Source organism: Heterodontus francisci, chromosome 19 (genome assembly GCF_036365525.1).
Source record: "Heterodontus francisci isolate sHetFra1 chromosome 19, sHetFra1.hap1, whole genome shotgun sequence".
Taxonomy (NCBI): domain Eukaryota; kingdom Metazoa; phylum Chordata; class Chondrichthyes; order Heterodontiformes; family Heterodontidae; genus Heterodontus; species Heterodontus francisci.
This window is the reverse complement of record NC_090389.1, coordinates 73,914,048-73,939,579: the sequence shown is the minus strand read 5'-3', so window position 1 is coordinate 73,939,579 and position 25,532 is coordinate 73,914,048. Positions and strand designations below refer to the sequence as shown.

General features: G+C 45.1%; 1 protein-coding gene across 2 annotated transcripts in view; it reads right to left on the bottom strand.

The window, feature by feature from the left end:
• plxnb1b (plexin b1b) overlaps positions 1 to 25,286 on the bottom strand; it is a 244,992-nt gene extending 219,706 nt beyond the window's left edge. For both annotated transcript variants that reach the window (XM_068051985.1, XM_068051986.1), the window contains exon 1: positions 24,920 to 25,286. The gene's annotated coding sequence lies outside the window, so the exon portion shown is untranslated. The remainder of the gene's footprint in view (positions 1 to 24,919) is intronic.
• Between the last annotated feature and the right edge of the window lie 246 nt (positions 25,287 to 25,532).

Genomic DNA, 25,532 nt, shown 5'->3' with positions numbered 1-25,532 from the left:
GATAGGATCTATTCCCATTTGGAAGAAAATGGGCTCATCAGTGATAGGCAACATGGTTTTGTGCAGGGAAGGTCATGTCTTACCAACTTAATAGAATTCTTTGAGGAAGTGACAAAGTTGATTGATGAGGGAAGGGCTGTCGATGTCATATACATGGACTTCAGTAAGGCGTTTGATAAGGTTCCCCATGGCAGGCTGATGGAGAAAGTGAAGGCGCTTGGGGTCCAAGGTGTACTAGCTAGATGGATAAAGAACTGGCTGGGCAACAGGAGACAGAGAGTAGCAGTAGAAGGGAGTTTCTCAAAATGGAGACGTGTGACCAGTGGTGTTCCACAGGGATCCGTGCTGGGACCACTGTTGTTTGTGATATACATTAATGATTTGGAGGAAAGTATAGGTGGACTGATTAGCAAATTTGCAGACGACACTAAGATTGGTGGAGTAGCAGATAGTGAAGGGGACTGTCAGAGAATACAGCAGAATATAGATAGATTGGAGAGTTGGGCAGAGAAATGGCAGATGGAGTTCAATCAGGGCAAATGCGAGGTGATGCATTTTGGAAGATCCAATTCAAGAGTGAACTATACAGTAAATGGAAAAGTCCTGGGGAAAATTGATGTCCAGAGAGATTTGGGTGTTCAGGTCCACTGTTCCCTGAAGGTGGCAACGCAGGTAAATAGAGTGGTCAAGAAGGCATACGGCATGCTTTCCTTCATCGGACGGGGCATTGAGTACAAGAGTTGGCAGGTCATGTTACAGTTGTATAGGACTTTGGTTCGGCCACATTTGGAATACTGCGTACAGTTCTGGTCGCCACATTATCAAAAGGATGTGGATGCTTTGGAGAGGGTGCAGAGGAGGTTCACCAGGATGTTGCCTGGTATGGAGGGCGCTAGCTATGAAGAGAGGTTGAGCAGATTAGGATTATTTTCATTAGAAAGACGGAGGTTGAGGGGGGACCTGATTGAGGTGTACAAAATCATGAGAGGTATAGACAGGGTGGATAGCAAGAGGCTTTTTCCCCAGAGTGGGGGTTTCAATTACTAGAGGACACGAGTTCAAAGTGAAAGGGGAAAAGTTTAGGGGGGATATGCGTTGAAAGTTCTTTACGCAGAGGGTGGTGGGCACCTGGAACGCATTGCCAGCGGAGGTGGTAGATGCGGGCACGATGGAGTCTTTTAAGATGTATCTAGACAGATACATGAATGGGCAGGAAGAAAAAAGAGATACAGAACCTTAGAAAATAGGCGACATGTTTAGAGAGAGGATCTGGATCGGCGCAGGCTTGGAGGGCCGAAGGGCCTGTTCCTGTGCTGTAATTATCTTTGTTCTTTGTTTGTTCTTTGAAATTATTGAACTCAATGTTCAGTCCGGCAGGCTGTAGTGTGCCTAATCGGTAAATGAGATGCTGTTCCTCGAGCGTGCGTTGATGTTCACTGGAACACTGCAGCAATCCCAGGACAGAGATGTGAGCATGAGAGCAGGGGGGAGTGTTGAAACGGCAAGCAACCGGAAGCTCAGGGTCCCGCTTGCGGACTGAGCAGAGATGTTCCGCAAAGCGGTCACCCAGTCTGCGCTTGGTCTCCCCAATGTAGAGGAGACCACACTGTGAGCAGCGAATACAGTATACTACATTGAAAGAAGTACAAGTAAATCACTGCTTCACCTGAAAAGGAGTGTTTGGGGCCTGGGATAGTGAGGAGAGAGGAGGTAAATGGGCAGGTATTACACCTCCTGCGATTGCAGGGGAAGGTGCCCCTGAATTAATGAATGCATGCATGCAGGGGTGAAATTCAACATGGGCGAGGGTACAAATGGGCAGTAGTGGTTTGGTTGCCCCTTACACAACTACCCCACCCCCCCCCCCCCCCTTGATTGTCCTTCCCAGCGAAGTTAATGCAAAATAAAATCAGATGGGTTTTATAACAGGCAGCCAATCCTCTACCGCATGTTTTATGACTCCGCCAAAGTTGAATTTCACCCCGTCTTCATACAGCAGGATACAAATGTCCCTTGGGACATCCCAAAGTGCTTCACATATGAGGAATTGTAGTTACACTATGTACAGTACTGGAGCGAATTTGTGCACAGTAGTACTCCACAAACAGTAATAAGATAAACGGTCAGCTCATTTATTTTTTGCTGGTGATGGCTGGAAGAGAGCTATTGGACTCCAATGAGGATAAGCAGCAGAACTCTCTTCTCTTCTGCTAGTGCCATGGGCTCTTTTAATGCTCACCAGAACCATTTGAACAGGTATTGGCTCAAATCCTTGAGTGAGGTTACTGATTGCTTCCACCATGACAAACACACAATCTAAGGTGCTGATCTTAGGGTACCAGACAAGAAAGATATCCAACATATTGCATGTACTAAGAATAAATTTTCTGCAGTGCTCCAAGTCCAGTGATGACATTGACAGGCCTGTGCTGTCAGATTCCATCCATCAAATGAGATATCAACCAAGGCCCATCTGTTCATCATTGGGATAATAAAGATCCCCCACAAACACCAATTGTACAGAATAAGCAGTAACCCCAATGTCCGGAACAATGTTCTTCCTGGAGAAGCCTCCCATTATCCTGCTCCCTGCTGTGGTCTTGTGTAAATGAGACAGGCACAGTCAAGATCAATGCTTCACTTAAAATTTTCTTAAAGAAGAAAAGGGACTATTAATAAAACAAAAACGTAATGAACCATTCAGAGAACGCGATGACAAGAAAAATGTTCCTATTCAGCGTTGCAATTGATTTAAAAGTTAATTTATGAACTCCCCCCTGAGGTAACTGGCCAGTAATATCTGAACTGTTTGGAAATCCCCAAGGAGAACCGGGCTGATGGTTTTCCAACTTCAGCTGGCGGGAGATAAAAATGGTTTTCTGTAACCCTACTCGGTTCCAGGTCAGGACTGATATTGCATTACTGGCGTCAATGTAGCCCCAGGTGCCAGTAATACAAAGCAATAGGGAAAATCATTACTCATCTCGGGCCTGGACACTGCAACCCCTGGGAAACATTGGGAGGCAGCTGGCTCCACAAATCAAGGTGACAGGTGGATCAGTTTACTGCCATTATAAACATTTTATTAGTGGGGTATTCACTGCCTGCAGACTGTCAACAGCATTGTGATGGTGAGAGACATTAGTGCCCAGATCGAGAAAAATATTTAACCTCTCTAAATTCAATGTTGGGAGAGTGGAAAATAAATTATTGGAAGTTGAGTTTATTTCTTGCCCAGCCTCTGCCAGTCCTGAAGGAATCAACTCTTGCTGGGCTGTGGGTTCCACCTTCAGGTCCCTTGTCCAAGTGGCCAGTCTTCAGGTTCGAGCTTGGACAGAAAGAATCAGAAGCTATTCAAACATGGAATATATCACAGCTCACAGCAGAGCCTACTGCTCAGACAGCTACTGCCCTCATCCTCCAGTCTTGTACCTTCTTAACTACAGAAAGTCTTCATCAGCAACTTAATTATTTCCTGCAATCTCAAGTTGACTGACTACCAATTTGTAAAAGAACACTTGTAAAGAATTAGTACAAATGCAATGGAGGTGGTGGTTGGGGGGGTGGGGGGTGGGAAGTAACGCTTTGTCAAAAAAAGTGTTCAGAATGGATTTAACCTCGTTTCACTATTGGTTCACATGCAGAAACACTGGAAAACGGGACAACGTACTGACTTTGCAAAGAATGAACCCAGCACCGGCAATGATCACTGCCAAGACAAAGCATGATTGTCAACAAAGGCTGCAAACACAAGTGTATGGCTTGACAATATTACAAACATACTGTCGCAACTTCTGTATCAGAACATAGCCCCTTGGGACCATGCGCAGAGGTGTGCTCTTAGTGTGCAGAATTAACTAGATTTTTAAAAAGTAACCAGACTGGGGCAAAAATGGACACAAATGGATAGAAGATAAAAATAACCTGAACTTAAAATAGAACTGAACTCAAAGGAAAAAAAAACCAAGCATCCTAAAGGAGCACAGCATCCTTCAAACAAACTGTTAGTGAGATGCACACAGGCCACACTGCACCATCTGCTCGAGGCGTTTATTTTCCCATTGCTGTCAACTCCTCCATTCAGCAAAACCCCCCATTCTCCAACAGCCACCAAATCAGTCTGCACACAGCCTGCCTGCCCAGCATACAGTAGTATTTGGAGAAGCTCGCAAATTCATTCACCCACCTGCCCACCTACTCAGTCATCCAGCTGCTCAAAAGACCTTTGCCAAAAATGGCAGCAATTGAAACTTCCCCCACTGGCCCTAGTTCGCAGGCGCACTATCCAGTGAAGCAGGGAGTCCTGATAGCCTCGGGTTGTTTCCTCCAGTCTACACCAAGTTAACAGATTGCAGCCAGGGTGGAAATTGAGGCTAATACAATTGGCTTCAGCTTGAGGTAAAATGATGGGGAAAGGGAGGGAATTAAAAACAGGATTTCCATTTGATAATTAGCTAATGATTCCTATGGACGGCAGAGTAGAAGTTGATGGAAGGACAGAATCAGGCTCAGTTGTAATGCCCCATGTATTCAAATAGCCACCTGCCTCATGGTCTCAAGGTCACACATGAAGAATGTCCCCTTAAATTAACTAATAGAAGACACTAACACTCATGGTACAGTACTCAAGCAAGAGGCAACACATTCAGGATAGAAAATTAATGTGCTAGAAATTCTGGGATACAAAACAAAAAGATCAGCTAGTTTACAGCAGCGCATCATGTGACAAAATGCATTCTTGACCGTGTAAAGGTGACATGGGATGTCGGCAACTACAATTCAGGATTTGTGATGATTTGGCCTGAAAGGGATTTACAGGTCAATTCATTTTAAGACGATGCTATGAAGGTAACTGCGGCTCATAAAAGTTGAATCCACAATAAAAGTTTCTGGGAGTGCACAGTACATGCAGATGAAGTAAAAACAAGAAATGCTGGAACCACTCAGCAGGTCTGGCAGCATCTGTGAAAAGAAAAGCAGAGTTAACGTTTCGGGTCAGTGACCCTTCATCGGATGAAGATGCAGATGAAGTATCGGTCCAAAATGGTGCTTCCTCCAAACTACACCAGCTTGAGAAAATGGAAGCTTGTTAAGGAATTTGAGCAAATGCTCATGCATGAGGTTTGGCTGGTTACATTCAGCTGAGCTCATTGGGCGGTTGCTGCACAGGAAGCCCTCACCACAAGGGGTCAGTTTGATTGGCAACTCAACTGGCCAATCCCTGGACCCAGAGTTGAGAGCAAGGTGGAGTTCAAGTCTTTGGCTACCTGTCATCTAAGAAAGGTTAAACATTCCAAAGGAATCTGGAAAGTGAGTCAGACACAGAGCAAGCAGGACCCTGAGCTTCCAGTTGCTTGCCATTTCAACACTCCCCCCGGCTCTCATGCTCACATCTCTGTCCTGGGATTGCTGTAGTGTTCCAGTGAACATCAACGCAAGCTCGAGGAACAGCATCTCATCTACCGATTAGGCACACCACAGCCTGTCGGACTGAACATTGAGTTCAATAATTTCAGAGTAGGACAGCCCCCCATTTTACTTTCATTTTTAGTTGTTTTTTCTTTTTTACATTTTTTACAACTTTTTTTTGCATTTATTTCATTTCATCTTAGTTTGTTCAGTTTGCTTACCCACTGTTTTTTTTCATGTTTGCACTTGCTGCTGTTCAATATTCAGTCCGTTAACACCTATTTTGTACTAATGCTTTGTCTTTCAACACACCATTAACATATTGTTTGCCTTTGCTCCATGACCTTTTGGTCAGCTATGTGGCCTTGTCCAATCTACACCTTCTCCTTTGTCTTTCTCTTGCCCCACCCCCACCTCACTTGCTTATAACCTGTGACATTTTTAATATTTGTCAGTTCCGAAGAAGGGTCACTGACCTGAAACGTTAACTCTGCTTCTCTTTCCACAGATGCTGCCAGAGCTGCTGAGTGGTTCCAGCATTTCTTGTTTTTATTACAGAGCAAGTTTAGCCCCACCAGCCCTTCGCTTTGCAAGCTGGAACGTCAGAACTATGTGTCCTGGCCTGTCGGAAGACCTTACACAAATCAACGATTCTCGGAAGACCGCCATCATTAACAACGAGCTCAGTAGACTCAATGTGGACATTGCAGCACTTCAGGAGACTCGCCTCCCCGCGAGTGGCTCTCTAGCAGAGCAAGACTACACCTTCTTCTGGCAGGGCAGGGATCCTGAAGAACCAAGACAGCATGGAGTGGGCTTCGCCATCAGAAACTCCTTGCTCAGCATGATAGAGCCTCCCTCAAATGGCTCGGAACGCATACTGTCCATCCGACTGCTCACCACCTCTGGTCCAGTACACCTACTCAGCATCTATGCTCCAACACTCTGTTCCGCACCTGAAGCTAAAGACCAGTTCTATGAACAACTCCATAACATCATTAGCAGCATCCCCAACACCGAACACCTATTCCTGCTGGGGGACTTTAATGCCAGGGTTGGGGCCGACCATGACTCATGGCCCTCCTGCCTTGGGCGCTATGGCGTTGGAAGGATGAATGAGAACGGGCAGAGACTGCTTGAGTTGTGTACCTATCATAACCTCTGCATCACCAACTCGTTCTTTCACACTAAACCCTGTCACCAGGTTTCATGGAGGCACCCAAGATCACGTCGTTGGCACCAGCTAGACCTCATTGTCACAAACTGAGCCGCCTTAAACAGTGTTCAAATCACACGCAGCTTCCACAGTGCGGACTGCGACACCGACCACTCCCTGGTGTGCAGCAAGGTTAGACTCAGACCAAAGAAGTTGCATCATTCCAAGCAGAAGGGCCACCCGCGCATCAACACGAGCAGAATTTCTCACCCACAGCTGTTACAAAAATTTCTAAATTCACTTGTAACAGCCCTTCAAAACACTCCCACAGGGGATGCTGAGACCAAGTGGGCCCACATCAGAGACGCCATCTATGAGTCAGCTTTGACCACCTACGGCAAAAGTGCGAAGAGAAATGCAGACTGGTTTCAATCTCATAATGAAGAGCTGGAACCTGTCATAGCCGCTAAGCGCATTGCACTTTTGAACTACAAGAAAGCCCCCAGCGATTTAACATCCGCAGCACTTAAAGCAGCCAGAAGTACTGCACAAAGAACAGCTAGGCGTTGCGCAAACGACTACTGGCAACACCTATGCAGCCATATTCAGCTGGCCTCAGACACCGGAAACATCAGAGGAATGTATGATGGCATGAAGAGAGCTCTTGGGCCAACCATCAAGAAGATCACCCCCCTCAAATCTAAATCGGGGGACATAATCACTGACCAACGCAAACAGATGGACCGCTGGGTTGAGCACTACCTAGAACTGTACTCCAGGGAGAATGCTGTCACTGAGACTGCCCTCAATGCAGCCCAGCCTCTACCAGTCATGGATGAGCTGGACATACAGCCAACCAAATCGGAACTCAGTGATGCCATTGATTCCCTAGCCAGCGGAAAAGCCCCTGGGAAGGACAGCATTACCCCTGAAATAATCAAGAGTGCCAAGCCTGCTATACTCTCAGCACTACATGAACTGCTATGCCTGTGCTGGGACGAGGGAGCAGTACCCCAGGACATGCGCGATGCCAACATCATCACCCTCTATAAAAACAAAGGTGACCGCGGTGACTGCAACAACTACCGTGGAATCTCCCTGCTCAGCATAGTGGGGAAAGTCTTTGCTCGAGTCGCTCTGAACAGGCTCCAGAAGCTGGCCGAGCGCGTCTACCCTGAGGCACAGTGTGGCTTTCGTGCAGAGAGATCGACTATTGACATGCTGTTCTCCCTTCGTCAGATACAGGAGAAATGCCGTGAACAACAGATGCCCCTCTACATTGCTTTCATTGATCTCACCAAAGCCTTTGACCTAGTCAGCAGACGTGGTCTCTTCAGACTACTAGAAAAGATCGGATGTCCACCAAAGCTACTAAGTATCATCACCTCATTCCATGACAATATGAAAGGCACAATTCAACATGGTGGCTCCTCATCAGAGCCCTTTCCTATCCTGAGTGGTGTGAAACAGGGCTGTGTTCTCGCACCCACACTTTTTGGGATTTTCTTCTCCCTGCTGCTTTCACATGCGTTCAAATCCTCTGAAGAAGGAATTTTCCTCCACACAAGATCAGGGGGCAGGTTGTTCAACCTTGCCCGTCTAAGAGCGAAGTCCAAAGTACGGAAAGTCCTCATCAGAGAACTCCTCTTTGCTGACGATGCTGCTTTAACATCTCACACTGAAGAATGCCTGCAGAGTCTCATCGACAGGTTTGCGTCTGCCTGCAATGAATTTGGCCTAACCATCAGCCTCAAGAAAACGAACATCATGGGGCAGGATGTCAGAAATGCTCCATCCATCAATATTGGCGACCACGCTCTGGAAGTGGTTCAAGAGTTCACCTACCTAGGCTCAACTATCACCAGTAACCTGTCTCTAGATGCAGAAATCAACAAGCGCATGGGTAAGGCTTCCACTGCTATGTCCAGACTGGCCAAGAGAGTGTGGGAAAATGGCGCACTGACACGGAACACAAAAGTCCGAGTGTATCAGGCCTGTGTCCTCAGTACCTTGCTCTACGGCAGCGAGGCCTGGACAACGTATGCCAGCCAAGAGCGACGTCTCAATTCATTCCATCTTTGCTGCCTTCGGAGAATACTTGGCATCAGGTGGCAAGACTATATCTCCAACACAGAAGTCCTTGAAGCGGCCAACACCCCCAGCTTATACACACTACTGAGTCAGCGGCGCTTGAGATGGCTTGGCCATGTGAGCCGCATGGAAGATGGCAGGATCCCCAAAGACACATTGTACAGCGAGCTCGCCACTGGTATCAGACCCACCGGCCGTCCATGTCTCCGTTATAAAGACGTCTGCAAACGCGACATGAAATCGTGTGACATTGATCACAAGTCGTGGGAGTCAGTTGCCAGCATTCGCCAGAGCTGGCGGGCAGCCATAAAGACAGGGCTAAATTGTGGCGAGTCGAAGAGACTTAGTAGTTGGCAGGAAAAAAGACAGAGGCGCAAGGGGAGAGCCAACTGTGCAACAGCCCCAACAAACAAATTTCTCTGCAGCACCTGTGGAAGAGCCTGTCACTCCAGAATTGGCCTTTATAGCCACTCCAGGCGCTGCTTCACAAACCACTGACCACCTCCAGGCGCGTATCCATTGTCTCTCGAGATAAGGAGGCCCAAAAGAAAGTTTCAGAGAAATTCTAAGTTGAAAAAGTGCTAACAGGGCTATTAGTGGCACAATTTGTTATTTTCTATTTTGCAAGAAGGGTTACAACAGAAAAATTTACTGAAAACGCGAAATATGTTTGGTCTCATGTAGATAATTGGCCTCCTTTCAAAGTTTTCATGAGACCTCCTTTTGAAAGGTAAGAGGCGCACACACAGGGTAATTACAGTATCCAGTTCACACTGGATCATTATGACCACCAACATCCATGGCTTACTCTATTGTTAGCCTTTTACTGCCCAGTATCTAGCTCCACACTATTATTTTATTTATTATTTAGAGATACAGCACTGAAACAGGCCCTTCGGCCCACCGAGTCTGTACCGACCAACAACCACCCATTTATACTAATCCTACATTAATCCCATATTCTCTACCACATCCCCACCATTCTCCTACCACCTACCTACATTAGGGGCAATTTACAATGGCCAATTTACCTATCAACCTGCAAGTCTTTGGCTGTGGGAGGAAATCGGAGCACCCGGCAGAAACCCACGCAGACACAGGGAGAACTTGCAAACTCCGCACAGGCAATACCCAGAACTGAACCCGGGTCGCTGGAGTGGTGAGGCTGTGGTGCTAACCACTGCGCCACTGTGCCGCCCACACTGCGCCACTAGATGTGGACGGCCAGTGTTCAGCTACATGACAGACTGGTAACAATTGGTCCAAGAATATCTATGCAGATCTGAAATTTTTAAGTGACCAAGGACTAGTTATACCCATCAGCATTAGACATCTTAAAGAATTAGACTCAAGTGCACAACATGTGTAAACACAACTGCAATGCATGTGCATAATCATTGTAATAGTGATACAAATTAGACAGCAGCGCTAACTCTTACCCAGTTCCCATGGAGGAATCTCTAGAGCACGGCTACCCAACCTGAACCAGATGGAACCCGATCGTGTTTGGGTCGGGTCAGACACAGTGACAGCCAGGACGTCAAGACGGGAAACACTCTGCACTAGTCTGCAGTGAGCGGTTCCATCCGAGGTAGAGCACAACCTCTTTAACATAATGAACTTCATTCTGGTGGCCAGGTCGGGTCGGGCGCGGGAAAATAATGAAAGGACTTGGGCCGGTACGGGCTTGGGTTGGATGTGGTTCTGTTGGGCTCGGGTCGCGTTTCATTTGCAGACCCAAGAAGGCCTTTACTCATCTCTCTGTTTACACAACACATTAACCACAACTTGTGTGCCTGAGGCAAGTGGATAGCAGAGGCAGGCAACCAAACGCTGCTCAAAGTGTGCCCACTCATGTAAGTGAACGCCTCAAATTGTTGCTGGGTAAACCCCTCCAGATAAACTTGTCGAAAAGTGTTATGAAATAGCTCCACAGGCTTCATGTTTGTGCTGCTGCTTCAAGGGAATGTTAAAAATCCCACACCGTCACCTGAAGAGGAGCAGGGAAGAAGAGCTCGGTCAGATTCTCACTGAAGGCAGATGAGCAGGAATCAGAGCCTCCGACTGACAAGGTTTCCAACTTGCCACCAGGGCCTTGCACTGGATCGACTGTCTGTTAACAGACACCGCCCGATTTTCAGTGCCACTGAAAAACATTCCTCCAGGCCATTGCAGAGCAGCAGTGCAAGGCTCAGACTAAATGTTTTCCTTCTTAATCTCTTAAGAGATTTCCTTAAATTAATACTTTGGAGAAGTTAAGCACATTCTTATTTCTTTCTGGCTTCTCTCACTCCTTTATCCAATGACAATGACTCATGCCAGGGTGTAGCCCCGCAAGCATTAGCCACACTCTAATACCTCACTTAAAAGGCATTCTTATGTGCAAGCCTAGAAAGTTCCATGACAATGGGCAGGGGTGAGGGATTGGAGCCATCGTGGCAAAACCCAGCCTTATAGCACAGGTCATTGTGTAGTGAGCTGCAACCCTTGTGAAATTTATTCCTCCCTAGCAATGGACACTGAGGCCAATTGTATGGCAACCACCTGGGTGGAATCAGGTCAGGGGCTTATGGCCTGCATAGCTCAGTTGCACATTACCCAGTGTCTTCACTGTTGAGCCACAGGGAGATCTTTGTTTTTTTTTAAAATTAGCTTTCAAACACTTGTTCCACTCCTCATGCATTCCTGTTTGATTAAAAAGTTACCACCACCTTTACCTGCAAGCCATACATAAAGGCAAACTTTACAAGGCTTATTTGAAGCAAGAATTGTTAACATTGACAGTTAATCATTAGGGATTGCATTAGCAGCAGCAAAAGGCCCATCTAACCAATCTTTCCATAATTCCACCACCACCCCCTCCTCCCAATTGCAGCATTTAACTATCTCTTGAATGACTCGAGGTTTTGTCTCTACTCCCCAACAGGAAGCTCACTCCAGGTATTAATGACCTATTGCGTGAAGTAGTGCTTCCTGGCATCAATCCTAAATCTGCGGGGGGGTTTTTTTTTTTTTAAACGTTCTATACCAGTGTCCTGCAGCAATGATTTAACTTGAAATAGTACTCTAGACTAATTCCTTAAACAGTTTGTGTACTGCTCAGCGTTAGGACTATTTCCTTGATGGCACACCATACTAAACATGGTGTGCCAAGATGATTAAATCGATGATGGATTGTGAACTTGGTGAGGAAATTTGAAGTGATATTCAGATAAATGCTAGACTCTTAGTTCCACATTCTACCATAGCATTCCCCCTCAAAGCTGAATAGACCAAGGGTTCTTTTCTACCCTTTCCTGCTTCATGCACGAGGGATTAAAAAAGCTTTGCTTCAATACAGGAAATGTTACATTCTAATGTGAAGTCACCCTATATGGTCATCTGGCTCAGCTGGGAGCATTTTCACCTCTTTGATCAGTAACCTTTGAACTAAGGCCCACACCGGGACTTGAGTCCCACCTCATCTGGCACTCTAGTATGGTAGTGAGGGAATGCTGCATTGGTGGAGGTGCCTTCCTTCGGATCAGATACTGAATTGAATTCCAGTCAGCTTGTGCTGCTGGTCCACAAAAGGTTAAAAATCCCACATCGTTATATGAAGGGGTTTCTCCTGGCTAATACTCGTCTGGCAACAAATACCATCAAGAACAGATTAACTGGTCATTCATCTCAGCGCTGTTTGTGGGATCTTGCTGCATATCACTGCATTTTCTTACATTAAAAAAGGTAGAAATAAGTTGCAATGATCTTTTTTCTATTTTTCTCTATTTACACAACACTGATAAAGTGTCTGGACAGGAAATTTCCCAGACAGTACTGGCTCTTCAACAGGCACTGTGTGGCTTTGGAATGCATCAATCCATTCTTCATGTGGGTTAGCATTCAACATTTGTTTCAATAGGTAAAGAGACTGGCACAGTGAAGCAGGTGGGGAGGGCAGAAGATAGAAACAGCCAAAGTTCACACTCCTGATCATTAGTCATTGACCGATGATGGATGGTCCACACATGTGGACAGGATAAGCTATGATATTTCCACCATTAATAACCACCCCCCAACCCCTAGTCAAATGGCCAGCCAACATTCACTATCCTCGGCCAAGACAAGAAGAATGACCAGTTGGATGAAGTATTGAGCACCCTCCAGTACCCGAGAAAGACATACCCGCAGAATGAATCAGCAAATTTAAGTTGCAGAAAATCGAGAAGATTCCTTTTACTGCATTCAATGGCACAAATATGTGAACTGTGACCCTATTAGAAATCTTACACAGCTGCTAATTATCAAACTAGATGCAATGTCATATGACTATTCAGGAGTCACATATTTGAAATTCTGGACCAGTGACAGGACACTGCCAGGAAGCTACTTGCAAACTACTCTGTGATAAAAGTTCAATTTGGTAGTTTACACATTTGAAAAGTAACATAAGCAACAAATGCATGGAGACCAGCAGTGCAGAGGCGTAACTGATAGCAACCCATAAGTCCCATGCATGGGGGGCAGGCACAGGACATAGCAATGCACACACCAGTGGCGGGAGACTAACACACACGTATCTATCCTCCAGTTCAATCATGCACACAGACACAGCTTCACTGCCTCAACCTATTCAAGCAGAGGGACTTTGCTCATAAACAGAGTTTTACCACTTGTATCAAAGCTCTATAGTCCAGCGATACTTGTTGAGAACAATCCCAATCTCTTTTATATAAACGGAAACATTTGCAAGGCTATGGGGAATGAATGAGGGACAGGGATGAATTGGAAATCTCTTTCAAAAGAGCCAGCACAGGCATGATGGGCCAAATGACCTCCTTCTGTGCTTTATGTTTCTACGATACTTACATATGCCAATCTCCGTGACACCCCAGAGTTCGATAGACCATGGCTACTGGCCCAGAAAAGACAAAGGGCAGCAGATCTATTGAGTGATATCTATAGTGGAGAAGAAAACAGCAAATAGCAAGATCACAACTACCACCGAAACCTACAGTTCATGCTCATGCCCAAATACCATGACCTCCATGTTAAAACTGGAAAAGGCGGGCCATGAAGGGCAGAACACTGAAGCCTAGTCTTTATTCACTTACAAAGCTTTTAAATCGGCAGAAACACATTGCATATAGTGCACCTTTTTTAATTTGTTCTTGGGATGTGAACATTGCTGGCAAGACCAGCATTTATTGCCTATCCCTAACAGCCCTTAAGAAGGTGGTGGTGAGCCGCCTTCTTGAACAGCTGCAGTCCGAGTGGTATAGGTCAACCCACAGTGCTGTTAGGAAGCACTTTCCAGGTTTTTTGATCTAGCGACAGTGCAGCAGCAGCAATATAGTTCGAAGTCAGGCTGGTGTGTGACTTGCAGAGGAACTTGCAGGTGGTGGTGTTACCATGCATCTGCTGCCCTTGTCCTTTTAGTGTTTGGATGGCACTGTCAAAAGGAGGCTTGAAGAGTTGCTGCAGTGCATCTTGTAGATGGTACACATTCTGCCACGGTGTGCCGTTAATGGAGGGAATGAATGTTGAAGGTGGTGGAAGGGGTGCCAATCGAGCAGGCCGCTTTGTCCTGGATGACGTCGAGCTTGAGTGCTGTTGGATCTGCACCCATCCAGGCAAGTGGAGAGTATTCCATCACACTCCTGACTTGTGCCTTGTAGATGGTGGACAGGCTTTGTCGAATCAGATGACTTACTCCAACCAACATTATGTGACTCCTCCCCTGTTAATGGTCTTTGGCCTCCTTATCTCGAGAGACAATGGGTAAGTGCCTGGAGGTGGTCAGTGGTGTGTGGAGCAGCGCCTGGAGTGGCTATAAAGGCCAATTCTGGAGTGACAGGTGCTGCAGAAAAATTTGATTGTCGGGGCTGTTACACAGTTGGCTCTTCCCTTGTGCTTTTGTCTTTTTTCCTGCCAACTGCAAAGTCTCTTCAACTCGCCACACTTTAGCCCCGCCTTTATGGCTGTCCGCCAGCTCTGGCGAACGCTGGCAACTGACTCCCACGACTTGTGATCAATGTCACAGGACTTCATGTCGCGTTTGCAGACGTCTTTTAAGCGGAGACATGGACGGCCGATGGGTCTGATACCAGTGGCGAGCTCGCTGTACAATGTGTCTTTGGGGATCCTGCCATCTTCCATGCGGCTCACATGGCCAAGCCATCTCAAGCGCCGCTGACTCAGTAGTATAAGCTGGGGATGTTGGCCGCCTCGAGGACTTCTGTGTTGGAGATATGGTCCTGCCACCTGATGCCAAGTATTCTCCGGAGGCAGCGAAGATGGAATGAATTGAGATGTTGCTCTTGGCTGACATACGTTGCCCAGGCCTCGCTGCCATAGAGCAAGGTACTGAGGACACAGGCTTGATACACTTGGACTTTTGTGTTCCGTGTCAGTGCACCATTTTCTCTTGGCCAGTCTGGACATAGCAGTGGAAGCCTTTCCCATGCGCTGGTTGATTTCTGCATCTAGAGACAGGTTACTGGTGATAGTTGAGCCTAGGTAGGTGAACTCTTGAACCACTTCCAGAGCGTGGTCGCCAATATTGATGTTTGGAGCATTTCTGACGTCCTGTCCCATGATGTTCGTTTTCTTGAGGCTGATGGTTAGGCCAAATTCATTGCAGGCAGCTGCAATCCTGTCGATGAGTCTCTGCAGGCACTCTTCAGTGTGAGAATTTAAAGCAGCATCATCAGCAAAGAGGAGTTCCCTGATGAGGACTTTCCGTACTTTGGTCTTCGCTCTAAGACGGGCAAGGTTGAACAACCTGCCCCCTGATCTTGTGTGGAGGAAAATTCCTTCTTCCGAGGACTTGAACGCATGTGAAAGCAGCAGGGAGAAGAAAATCCCAAAAAGTGTGGGTGCGAGAACACAGCCCTGTTTCACGCCACTCAGGATAGGAAAGGGGTTAATACCCACCAGACAAATACAATGAAACACTCAACTAATAATACAATGGACATTCCACCCAAAGCAATGCTAGTCTTCAAAAGAAATCCTCTTGGGTTTTGCAAATTTGCATCACTCTCTGTTTAGCCCTGTTGTTGGTCCTTAATGTTTTTCATTGTCGAAAAGATTTGAATTATACTCCTTAGAGGTTTTATTTTTCAAACTTTCCTTTTTGGTGAGCATGTTTAGTATGCAACAACCCCACGTCCCCACCAAGCTGCCCAGACCATAGCACCCCACCCACATCCCTGACTACACGGCAGCAAACACCCCACCTCCCAGCTAGACCCTACGTCTTCAAGTGTTGTTACAAACTCTTGAAGTACCCACACAGAGAAAACTATTCAAAATAATTACCAGGCTGCACCTGTTCCAGACATGGAGGGTTTGTGCTCATTTTTTCAACAAAGAATTCTGAATATTGCAAGCTCTTGGCACAGCTTACCAGAGAAAAGCTGTACAGAAAAATCTGTCTTTCCCCCTCCCCCTCCCCCCAATTAGGCTTGCGGCATCTAAAATCTTCCAAAGTGATTGCTCGCAGCGATTCATGCAAATTGACCTTAACCCTTTCAGTGCTCAATCTCCTGCAGGGATTTTAAATTATGCCCGTTGGGGCATTTTAATCACTTCAGGGCAATTAATTGATCCGGAAAACATTTCACTGACAGCAATGTCTCTGATCTGTGCAGATCTAGCTGATCTCAGCCAGGATACTGGCAGTGCTCCTGGGCAAGAAGGGCTGTGGGTGGGACAGGGGGAGGGAGCGGGAAAAAAATTGGTCGAGTTTCTTGCTCTTCCTTGCAGTGCACAAATTGACTGCTGCATTTCTCTGCATTATAAACACTTCAAAAGGTACTGTGAAGTGCTTTGAGACATCCTTTGAGGTTGTGAAAGATGTTACATGAATGCCAGTCTTCCTTTGTTCACTATCCAGTGACCTGTGCTGGAAAGTGGATGCCTGCATAGAAATCAAGGTGAGAACAGGGTGAAACCTGGGCAAGATTTCCTCCACAGCCAGATACAATGTCCAAACTTTGGCATTGGGTGAGCCACTAAAGGGCTGCAGACAGCCATGAAGCATGCATGTGCCTTCAAGTGAGGAAGAAATAAAAATTTAAAAAATCAGTCAATCTCCCATGGCATTGCTCATGGTTTGTCAGAGCACAGGCGAAAGTCGAGTAGAACATACATGGAGATGAATCCTTTACCAACTATACTGAAGTTTTACAATCTCCCCTGTACAGAGTGTACCCAGTCTTAATTGTGCTGTTGTGTGTAGGCCAGGCACACACTCAGGTATGGTGAGCTTGACTAAACAGCTAGTATTTAGTATGTCATGAAGGCTGATGTCACTCGCCTTCGAGAGGATGGCTGGATTATCAGACGCCAGCCCATCACTGCAAATAGCAGCAACGTTACATTGGTTCAGTCTGTCTATCCTGGTTCAGAAAGATCATGGGTGCATGAATCAGTACAGTTTAAATGTCAAATCTCAATAGACAAGATCAATCATGAAGAAGTAAATGGTCATGAATTAGCACTTTCTTTTGCCTGGGGGATTTTCTTATTTTACAGTCTCTGTGTTCAAGGTGTGCACCAGGAGATCACTGTTCTTTCACAGGACTATCTGGAGACCCCATTGGGCATCGAGCCTGTTTGAGTGAGAGACCTTTAATGAATTAAAATTCAGCCAGAGACAGATTTGTTTTTGCAATATTCATAATTTCTAAGAGCAGCTACTTCTCTAGAAGGATCTGCACAGAATCCTAAAATGAACATCAACACAGCACACCATTTCCCTTGTTATTATTTCTATAGGTACTGTGCTTTCGGTCACTCCTCACCATATAGCATGCCCTTAAGAGAAGGCCCTGGTTCTAAGAACTTGGTCACTGCCACTCGAGACCACTGCCAGCAGGAGAGCACTCCCCAGGGGAGCTATATGCTGCAGGCCTCCACTTCTAAGCTGTGAATGGGACAGCTAGGAGTGGAAATTCACAATGCAGAAAATAGTGGAGTCGAACCTACATCTTACCATTCTGTGCAGTATCGACTTGCCCATCACACCATTCCTGATGCCTAGAACTCTGAACAGTAAACTGGATCATGACCCACCTTCGGGTACAAGAAACGTAAAATACTAAACACACACCTTTTTTTATTAAGTTGCTCTTTCTCTGAAGCTATACTGTAAAAGTCATCAGTAGTCTCAGAAAATCACCATACAAACCTGTTCTAATGTCAATACACACTCATGTTATTGGCATACTTTTATAGCACACACAATGTTTATACACAAAAGTGAACCAAAAAAGATTACCCTGGTGCATTGCTGCCCACAATTACCACCTAATGTTACAGGTGTCTTCACTGTTGCCTGATGGAAGTACAAAGAAGGGACTTAGTGGTGCAGTGCACTGGATACTAGCTATTTACCTCTGAAATAAGGATTCAAAGCCAGCCGAGACCAACCACTGTGATGCAAGTCCCTTCCCATTTGTTAGCTGCAACTTGAGTTTGGACAGACTCACATCAGTTCGTAGGCTCGAGGCCACAGCCCAAATGTGTCCCTAATTCAGTATTCTTTGATCACTTCATTTCAAAAATGCCACCTACAGCCAGATAAGTTGGCTTGCAGAGGACGCTTACATTTATTTGCCACTTGAGGTATCATTTCATGCAGCTGGAGACACCAGCACCACCTTGTTCATATCACAGTGGTGATACCAAAGATCAAGTTGCTACTGGCTGCAGTACCGTTAGATAAACACAGCACAAATCAGGAGTGAGCACTTAAGTTGTCTTACAAGTCTGAAGACACTTGTACACCAAGGGTTCAAGGAGATTGAATATAAAATGGGTGATGCCAAGCAACCTCCAAGTATCACCCATATTTACAGCATTTAGTTTCTGTATCAATGAAAGCCCGGCTCAGATAACAGGCCTGGAAAACTTTCGTTGTGAGGCAATGGACCAGAGAATGATACGGAGCTGTTTCTGTGCGTCAGTGTGCTCATAATCATGACAGTATTTCGCAACACAACTTCAACACACTGATTCACTAAACCATCGCAATGTTCTTAGCAATCCAGACAAGGTTGTTAGGTGACACATCATGAAAATGTGAAGGACTAGTCATGTATATTTGCAAATGCTGTTACCAGTGCAAGGTCCACCTGCAGGGTTGTCAACTCTGGCTGGAGGCACTCCTGGAGGCTTGATCATGTGACATTCGAATGACATGATGTCTGATCATATGATCAAATATTTGTCCCAGTCCCTTTAAAATTGATTTTAGTCTCTACCTTCATAGCCACAAGTGGCAAAGGAATCCACAGTCCAATAGTCCTCAATTCAGCAAGAAACAAGGGGAAAGGGAGGCGGAAAGTTCCAGTTGGGATCCTTGGAAATCCATTAGTGGAAATGATCTTTCAATTTTTGCCCACAGTAAGGTTTCCAGCTCTCATTCATCCCTTTGACTGACTGCTGCTCTTCTAAGTTGCTACCACTCACTGCAGTTATTGCTTCCAAGTCTGGAGGAAATGCTGGGCCCCACACCAACCCCATTCTCCAAATCTCTATCTCACCCCGAGCCCTCATTCCCCAGGCTTACTCTCTCTTTTTCCTCCCCCTCCCCCCAATCCCCATTATACCTCATTCCCAATTCCCCAGGCTCCATCCCTCACCTTGATCTCCCATTCACGTGGACCTTTCCTATACAATTTCATAGCCCCATAAATGATTCCTGAGCCCGCCTCCAATTTCAAAGACACCTAATTCCCAACTACCCCCGACCAATCATGGCTCGCCGTGGGTGACGGCCCTGAGCAGTAACCAGTGGCGTGCTCTGGGGAAAAGGTGGGAAACAATTTTACATAAAATTCACGCAGCATGGCCATGCTGACACCAGGCTAACAGTTAGTTAGTTAGTTATTAACGATGCCTCACAAAACTGCCTGTCGTTCTTACGGTTGCAACTGTGGCAGGAAATTTAAAAATCACGGATCTCCGCGGTTGCTCCCAACAGGAACCCTCCCCGCCCCCAATCCGATTCCTGGAAACTCCCACTCATTCTTGGAGGGTTGGGGGCCCTATCTATATAGCAGCAGTTGAAGGCATTCTCGTGAGCAAAAGATATCTCCACTTTCCTTTAGTGTTTCTATAAAACGCTTCATGTCTGTTTATTTAAGCACTCTATATCCCTTTGTTAGGTCTTGTGCCACTTCGAAAGGGGATGCCTGAGGCATTCTGTACAGTACCAGTGCCCATGTAGCTCTGAAGTGATTGCAATTAATCATGATCCCAGACTCCTGAGTCAGGCCAAGTACATCAGGATTAAATGGAAATTCTAGCCTCCAAACAAATCGCTCTGTTATACACAACACTCCTCCAGTGTCTAATTCCCAGCACTAATTCATGTTTTAATCATTCCGTCTGCCCAGCAAAAACAAGTTTCAAAGAGAAAGCTTCCCCATTTGCTGTAAGTATGGGTTCAGCGGAATGCTTCAACCATTAGAAGTGTTTACACAACTTGGAACAAAAAAAAAATGAAGAAATTATCTTTTAACGAGAAATGTAAGAATGTCTGTTTCTCTTCATAGTTAAGTGACCTGTTAATGAAGCTTGATGCTCAAAAACAATCGTTTCGAAGCCACACATCCTCACAATTCAAGTAATAACAGAGAAGGGTGAGGCCCACCTTGCATTATTGTGCTTTTTCTCCTTGTGTAATTGTGATCCCCATCTTTGATCCTAATCCACACAAAGCACATCTCAACTTCCACCTTGACTATTCCTTTCATTGCTCAAAAATACTAGCAGATCTCCCACCGCCCTGTTCACAGTAAGTCAGATGATCTGCTGTGTTGTAATCACGGGAACATGATAATCACATAATGCACGGTGTGTATTATTCTGCTGCTAATGCGCAGCTGTGTACAGTTTAGTGTGCCCGCTTAAACACCAAGGTGTAATTGCTGTACCTTCCTGGGTCAAGTAAAGGTTAATTGTTCTGAGCAAGATGGTCAGGTCAATCAGAGGTCAGACTGGCTTTTTTTTTTAAATATAAAAAGGTGTAACCCCTTAAGTCAATTAGCAAATCTGCTAATAGGAAAGTTTCTCAGCATTAGGAATGATTTTGTTCTATTTTTAAATACTTGTAATTAGTTTGCATCTACACCAATGACAACTGATGGACCCTTCTCAAAACTTGCACACAACAAAATTATATCCTCCTTAGTCCAGCAAGCAAAGGTTGACCTCTCCAAGGCTAATCTTCCTTTTGGTGCTGTCTAAGAGGAATGTGAGCACAGTGAATCAGAAATGTACTGTGGTCAGAATGCAACCACAGCGCTCAAACTTTGTCAGGCCTCGCTAACATAAAACAGACAGGCAGAGCGGGGTGCCCTACTGGGCACTTGGCTGCCCCTTCAATCCATGCACTGGAGAGCAGGAAGCCAACTGAAACTTTAAAGAATAATTAACAAAATGTTTACCTGACTGCCCTGCGTGTGTTAAGTTGGCTTCCCTTGGACATCATTTTCTGAAGTGCCAAGTCTATATGGGGAGGCAGTTTGCCCCTGAACTGTACCCAGCACTAATCTGGCTGCATTCATTTGCATTAACAATTTTGCGTCCTCTTTGGGTGCAGACGCTAGAAAAGCCATGAGAGATTTTGGATGCAGTGCTATTCAGGAGCAAAATAGTATCAAAGGGTTAGTGCCTCTGACTTGCAGCAGCTCAGGCATATGGCAGTAAACACAAAAACAGCCCTTCTGGGATGGAGGTCCACAAGCATTCCAGTTGCCTTAATATTCTTGGCGTCCTTTTGCCCAAATAGTGACGAACACAATTAAAATTCTCACATTACAATATTAGTTGTGCTCTTAGGTATTTTACTATTAATTGCTTGCTCTTATCCCCTGTACATCTGGTTGTACATCATGCCAATCTGCATCTCACATTACAGACACAGTCATGGAAGGTGAAAAAAAAAGAGGTAGATGAGAGAACTGACTTGAGATTTCTTCCCTGCATTTCTTTTTTGAGCTCATGTGAATTGCCTTACATTTATTGATATTGAATAGCATTTATAATTTCTTCAGTAGAAGCTTTGAATGATGTACAATGTCCCTATCCTTGCACTTGCCATATAGTCGAGCATCAGCAGCAAAGCTCAATATTATGCCAATGACATTAACAAACAGGGAGTCAGGACTGATAACTATGGAAATTCATCATCACGACAGCTCAGCTCTGGACCCTGCGATACAGCTGCACAATAGAAGGATCCTCCAGACCTTAACTGATTAAAACCAGCTTAAAATATAAGGTCCTTCAGCAAGTTACCCAGTATGTCGTTGAAAAGTCTGTGATTCTCAGATTACATCACACACCTGCTCACAAATCACAGTGCTCATATTATGCATTTAATGATATCACACCACAATAATCCAAAACATCTTTACATTAAGACAAATTTACAATGTCTAGATTTTAAAGAAAACCATTCACTAAAAACAAATCCAATGGTACAATCTTAGTGATCAGGGAAATAAAGTAACAGGGACATAAAATAAAAGCAAAATACTGCAGATGCTAGAAATCTGAAATAAAAACAAAAAGTGCTAGAAATACTCAGCAGGTTTGGCTGCATCTGTGGAAACAGCAGCTGAGTTAACATTTCAGGTCAGTGACCTTTCATCAACACTGATGAAATCCATACGAATTAGGAGCGGAAGTATGCCACTCGGCCCCTCGAGCCTGCTCTGCCATTCAATAAGATCATGGTTGATCTGATTGTAACCTCGACTCCAAATTCCCACCAACCCCCAATAACCTTTCACCCCCTTGCTTCTCAAGAATCTATCTACCACTGCCTTAAAAATATTCAAAGACTCTGCTTCCACCACCTTTTGAAGAAGAGAGTTCCAAAGACCAGTTCTATTTTTGATATAAAAAGGTAGCGATGTTCAACTGCGCACAGTGGTGATTCCTGCATGTGTGCATAAACAATCAAGGCAACACCATGGCAAGCTCATTGAAGGAGTGATTTAATGGCAGATAATCAAACATGGGAATTCACCCTGGGAATGCCGCAAATCATGGAAGCAAGTACTGAAACCCCTCACAGCTACCAACCCCCATCAATTATTGTATATACATGTATATTCTGGACACGTGTTATTTTTACTGCCCCACTGCAGGGACAGATACATCAACTAGGAGGTGCAGATACCATGACCTGGGTCCCCCAATGGCTCACAGATAAAGTCAGCATCCCTAACTGGGCTTAATTCCTGCACTGTTGACTGATCACCACTAGGACAGTGATACAGGAACTACAGTTGGTCATGGAGCCCCTGGGTTGAAAGGGAACCCGCTAGGATTCCTACTGATCATTTTACAGCAACCTCCCCACCCTACTGGGGATGTATGCTTTTGGATGTCCCATGGTCCTACATATAGTTGGATAACCTGCCAACATTGACAGACAAGGTGAACACATGAACCAACACTTAGGTGCTGTACTGGGAATGACTGCCACCCATGAAATTATACCCCAATAAGAAAACCTATGCTGTCAAATGAGGAGGGGATGGAAGAAAATTGGATGCAAAATGTATAACCCAACATAGGTTCATCTCTTTCTCTCTTCTTCCCATTTCCCAAATTTTCCATACAGTTTGCAATCTCAGCTGGATAATTTGGGAGATGTGTGGAGTGAAAAATGGCACAATTGTCAGTTTGATCTTCCAATCCACAGAGTTCACAATCACAGCTGTGCTGCCTGCGAATATGCATAGCACCTCGCCACATAGAAAAAAAGGGAAAAAATTAAACAGGGATCCAAATAGATATAGGGAGAACAGAGAGAGGAGATGGAGGGATTTGAGGTTGTTGCATCATCAATGAGAGCTGTAATCATAGTGGTTTGGGACGGGAGTGGTCAAATTGCCCATCTGAGCCACAGGAACCATGTTGTCAAGGGAAAAAGGAAAGAGCTTGGAGATGAGAAAAATGAGGAAAAAAAGTAGCTCAGAAACACAACAGTACACTTAAAAAAAAGATCAATATCTGAACAACAGTTCCACATACAAAAAAGGACGCACAAATGAGAGACCAGAAGAGGGAAACCACACAGATAGCTTAGACCTAATGACTTCACACAGAGTGCTGATTAAATGGAACAGATGTTCAGGGAGTCAGTGCACGGGGACAATGTTGGCAAATTCAAAAGAGAACAGGATAGATGTTTGACAGTGAAAACAATCAAGGGCATAGAAGAGAGTAGCACAGGGTACAGATGGACCCCTCCAATATGCCCAATCTATTAAAACAAGGTTTTTGAAATAAATCCAAAGTTAGCAATGTTCCAGCAAGAAACTCTGAACTAAGAATACTTTGAGGAAAGAAAAAGACTGGCATCTGTGAAACATTGTAATAGCATATCTCCCATCTCCTCAGAAGCATACCACGGTCAAGAAAAAAAAATGAAATGCTTTGTTTAAAGAGTGGCCACATCAGCTAACTGCCTAAGAAAGCCAAGATGCTTTTCAGCTGTCAGAAACCATTTAAAACAGGTACACTACCATATGAGCCCTGTCTACAGTCATATCGTGGGCCTTAATTCTTTGTATTGTCCTATTACACCAGAGCCAGGAGTCCATAAATGCTGGTAAACCATTCAACAATGTTTCCCAGGAGAATGTCCTACTTGTAATGGTTTTTAATCTTTGGAAATATGAAGCAATGTTTCTAGTTTATTGGAATTTGAGGCACCTCTTCCACAATTGCTGAGCAGTCCCCAGAGAAGAATGTAGCTGCTGTGTGAGACAACTCACATTACTGTGGAGAGAGCTACCACTTCCAACATACAACCTCGCTCACAGAACTAACAGTTTCCTAAGCAATATATTTCAGGCCCATTCTCCGGACAGCTCTGGTTAAATCCCACCGCCAACACCCAAAAAAAAGTTTGTCCCCCTTTGAAAATGTGAGCGCTCCAGTGACCCAAAGGAGAAGACCCGCCAAGAGAAAGAAAAGAACAGCTGCCGTGAATGACAGCAATGAATTGTCTCCCCCAACACCGTCTGCACCATCCACCTCCTCCCCTTTCTGCAACTATTCATCCACCTCAAATGAAACCAGAACAAAAGAACTGAACTTTTTTTCTCTCTTTAAAGTATTCAGCAAAACATGCTGCCCTACTCCCCTTCAGAAAAAAAGTTCTCAGGAGAGGAGAGAGAAAAAAAAACTAAAAACGCACAATTACTATCACTCCCTGATAAACTAACAGCAATCTATTTGTCTTCTTACCTTGAAAAGTTTCTCTCTTTAAAAAAAAACCACAGGCTTTTTGCTTCTATGTTTCACACGGTGTTAACAGCAGTTCCAGAGCTGACCAGCACTTAATCCACTCTCCCAGAGCTCAGAATTCTGGTTGATACATCAGCAAGTTTTAATTCCAGGGACTTTCTGCACTGTACAAGGACCCTGCTTCATAGGATGAAGTTTAATATTTCTTTCTCCCTCCTCGCTCTGTTTAGTTGGTAGGCTCGGTATGTGAGAAGAAAGCTCTCTTGTGCAGGCTGCTATTTGCAGACTCTCACTCCCAGTTCACAGGCACTTAATGAATCTCTTTTGCATTGTAATCAGCGCACTAGGAGATCACATGTACTCTGCACTCCACACACACACAGGTTCTGAAAGAGTAAGACCTGCCCAGCAGATGACATCACTCCAGCAACACACACTGCCGTCTATTAGCCGGAAACTTAAAAGGGCAACGATCAACTGCTACAACCTTGTGTACCCTGGTTCTTCTCACTGATCTTATTCAAACAAGCCACAATTACACATGTTGTGAAACTGCCAATAGATACCAGCTGTTAAAAATGATATCTGCACTTCTTACATGTTCAGTGATGAT